The following is a 4,427-nucleotide window of genomic DNA, read 5'->3' on the forward strand; positions in this document are numbered from 1 at the left end:
ATTGACATTTACAGAGCCTTCCATTCCAAAAGAGCTGCTTATACATTCTTCTCTAGTGCACATGAAACATTCTCAAATATTGACTCTACACTGGCATACAGAGATAGCCTCAATAAATATAAGAGGGTTGAAATCATACCAATCATATTCTCTGATCATAATGCTTTGAAACTAGAAATCAACTGCAAAAAGAAATCAGGAAAAACCACAAATACATGGCGATTACACACCATGCTACTGAAGAATAACTTTGTCAGAGAATAAATGAAAAGAGAGATCAAGAGATACATAATAACAAGTAATAATGATAGTACAATATATCAAAACTTTGGGACATGGCAAAAGAGGACATAAGAGGGAACTTCATATCATTACAGGCCTATTTCCAAAAACAAGAACAAGCCCCCAAAACAACCTAACGCTTCATCTTAAAAAAACTAGAAAAAGAAGCCCACATGAAGCCTAAAGTCAACAGAAGGAAGGAAATAATCAAAATTAGTACAGAAATAAATGAAAGTGAAAAAAAATAAAAAAACAATAGAAAAAATAAATACAACAAAGAGTTGGTTCTTTGACAAGGTTAATAAAATTGACAACCTCCTGGCTAGACTCACTAAAGAAAAAGAGAAAGGACACACATAATCAAAATCAGGATGAAAGAGGGGAAATTACGACTGATATCTCAGCGATACAAAGGATCATACAAAAATACTATTAAAAATATATATAACACCAAATTTAATAACCTAGAAGAAATGGACAAGTACTTAGAAAAATACAACCTTCCTAGACTGAATCAAGATCTGGAAAATCTAAATAGACTGATCAGTAGTATCGAAATGGATACAATCATCAAAAATCTACCAAAAAGTAAAAGTTCAGGACCAGATGGCCTCACCAGTAAATTCTACCAAACATTCAAATAAGATTTAATATCTATTCTCTTCAAACTCTTCCAAAAAAATCGAAGAGAGGAAATACTTCCCAACTCATTTTATGATGCCAATGTTACTCCGATACCAAAACCTGGTAAAGAATATACAAAAAAAGAAAACTGCAACTCAATATCTCTCATGAACACAAATGGAAAAATCCTAAATAATATACAAGCGAACTGAATATAGCAACATATTAAAAACATTATACACCATGAACTAGTGGGCTTCATCCCAGAGGCATAGGAATGGTTCAAATACATAAATTGATTAATGTGATATAGTGCATAAAGAAATTAAAAAATAAGAATCTTGTGTTCATATCAATAGATGCAAAAAAAAAAGCCTTCGACAAGATACAGCATCCATTTATGATCAAAATACTTAACAAAATCAGTATAGAGGGAAAGTACCCTAACATAATAAAGGCCATTTATGAAAAACCCTCAGCCAAAATTATACATAATGGTGAAAAACAAAAATCTTCCTGCTAAGATCAGGAACAAGGCAAGGCTGTCCACTATCGCCGCTGTTATTCAATATAATATTGGAGGTCCTAGCTAGTGCAATCAGGCAAAAGAACAATATAAAAGGCATTCGAATCATGCAGATGACATGATTCTCTATACAGAAAACCCTAAATCCTCCACAATAACAGTAGTACAAACAATAACCAAATACAGTAACGACTCTGTATACAAAATCAATGTTCAAAAATCCATAGCGTTCCTATATTTTAATAATAAAGTGTCAGAAAAAGAAGTGAAAAAATAATTCCTTTTGCAATTGCAAAAAAAAGAATAAAATAGCTAGGAATAAATTTAATGAAACATGTGAAGGACCAATATAATGAAAACTACAAGACCCTATAAAAAGAAATTGAAGAAGATACAAAGAAATGGAAAGATATTCTGTGTTCTTGGATTGGAAGAAACAACATATTTAAAATAACCATATTACGTAAAGCATTATACAGTTTTAATGCAATCCCCACAAAAATCCCATCGGCGTTTTTTTGTTGTTGTTGTTTGTTTTTTTTTTTAAATAAAGCAAAACATCATCAGATTTACATGGAAGCACAAAAGACCCCAAATCACCAAAGCCATCCTGAGAAATAAGAATGAAGCTGGAGGCATTACTCGGCCTGAATTAAAACTATATCACAAAGTGACAGTCATCAAAATAGCATGGTATTGGCAGCAAAACAGACACGCAGACCAGTGGAACAGAATCGAGAGTCCAGAAGTATACCATTTTTATATGAGCAAATAATATTCAACAAAAAAGTGAAAAACATACAGTGGAGAAAGGAAAGCCTCTTCAATGAATAGTGCTGGAAAAACTGGAAAGCCACCTGGAAAAGAATGAAACTAGACTGTTGTCTATCACCACACAGCAAAATTAACTCAAAATGGATTAAGGACTTGAATATAAGATCTGCAATAATAAAATGCATAGAGGGAAGCATAGGAACTAAACTCAAGGACCTTGGACTTATGAATGTGACCTCAAAATTAAGGCAAGTAAAAGCTAACAGTATGGAGGTTCCTCAAAAAACTAAGAATTGATCTACCATATGATCCAGCAATCCCTCTACTGGGTATTTATTTACTCAAAGACTTGAAAACCCATATCCAAAAAGATATTTACACACCGATGTTCATAGCAGCATTATTCACAGTAGCCAGGGTGTGGAAGCAACCGAAGTGTCCTATGATAGATGATTGGCTAAAGAAGCGGTGGTACATATTTACAATGGAATATTTCTCAGCCATAAGAAGAGATGAAATACTTCCATTTGCAACAACATAGATAAACCTGGAGATAAACATGCTCAGCAAAATAAGCCAGATAGAGAAAGTTGAAAATTACATGATATCTCTCATATTTGGGATATAAATCTAAAAGCAGCAAATAAATAGGACAATCAAACAGAGAATCATGGACATGGACTATAGACTAGTGGTTACCAGAGGGTATGGGGTGGGGGAGGAAGGGGTAACTAGATGGTCAAGGGTGTCAAGTACAGGGGGTTAATGGTAGGGTGAAGTTGGTAAAGGGGATCCAATGTTTGGTGGCCATAGGAAACTGGACTTTTGCTGGTAAACACACAATAGAATTATAATGCACAACTGAAAATTATATAATTTTATTAACTAATGGTACCCCAATAAATTTAAATTTTAAAAAGTTATAAAAGATTGTACAGTTTAAAAACAAAACTACACTAGAACCAACTTGTTTATCGCCATCTTCTTTATCTTCATATTCTTTATCTTCTGCATCTTTCTTCTTTTTCTTCTTTTTTTTTCAGCCTTGGTAACTCCCTTTGTTGTTGTTGTTGTTGTTGTTGTTGTTGTTGTTGCATCAGGCTTTCCTTTAGCTTACTTGCAGTACTATCTTTTTTGTATTTTTCCATCGGCTTATGGCCTTCTCTTCATAAGGCTGCTTGTCATCTGCAGCAGCATTATTCCATGTTTCTCCCAGCTTCTTTGCAACATCACAAATGGATAAGCTGAGAACCTGTCTTTGATTTTTGGGCAATACTCAGAAGAAAACAAGAAGAATGCTGAAGGAGTCCTCGGGTGCATCGAGATCTCTAAACTTCGTTTTTGTTTTCCTTTTTAGGAGGGATGTAAGTTTCATTTCTCTTTCATAGTAAGTATAGTTCACCTTTTCCATGTCTCAAATTTTCCTTTCTCTTTAGCAGAAATGGCCTTCCATCTCTCTGAGCACTTCTTGGAAAACTCTGAGACATTGACTGAAGCATCTGAGTGCTCCTCCTGGCAAGATTGTACAAATAATGCATATGATGACATTTTACTTCTCTGCTTCTTAAAATCTCCTTTTCCCATATTTAATTACTTTTCCTCAGTAAGCACAGACTTTCCCAGTGCCTGTTCGGCTTGTACTTGCTCTGGTGTTCTCTATGATCAATGTACTGCAATCACTGTCCACAAGAAGTATTTTAATAGAATAGGATAGAATAGAAAATATCAAAAAGACACACATTTAGTAAATGCTTTATGAAACTTTTGTTTCAGATATATATATACATATATATCTGCCTCTGTTCTTTGGGTGTTGATTCTTCCTAGCAGCTGGGAAGGCATCTTGCTTTCATTACTCTTTCCTTGAAACTTGTCAAGTGAAGCAGAGCTGCCTATTAGAGCAGTGGTGATGTCACTCTGTATTCTTGCAAGAGCCCCTAGTCTGAGTTTGAGAGGTGGGAGGTGACTAAATATTATTTGAATACTTATAACCATGCCTCCTTCAACAGAGGCTAGATCAAAAGCTTCCACTCTGGTGACAACTACAGTATGAAAGTTTTTTATTAGCTCTCATATCAATTCCTTCTCTTTTGCTGTATAAAATTAAAGAATCTCTAGGTCCTTTTGATGTCATGTAGTCCAGTGATTTTCAAATACTTTTTATCTGAGGCATGGTGAGCAATACAGTTTACATTACAACAGTACACACATGTGTAAATAT

General features: G+C 34.3%; 1 pseudogene; it reads right to left on the reverse strand.

Annotated features, from left to right (window-relative positions):
- Positions 1–1,008: 1,008 nt before the first annotated feature.
- Positions 1,009–3,790, reverse strand: LOC105304263 (annotated as a pseudogene).
- Positions 3,791–4,427: the final 637 nt, after the last annotated feature.

Source organism: Pteropus vampyrus, unplaced genomic scaffold (assembly GCF_000151845.1).
Source record: "Pteropus vampyrus isolate Shadow unplaced genomic scaffold, Pvam_2.0 Scaffold335, whole genome shotgun sequence".
Taxonomy (NCBI): domain Eukaryota; kingdom Metazoa; phylum Chordata; class Mammalia; order Chiroptera; family Pteropodidae; genus Pteropus; species Pteropus vampyrus.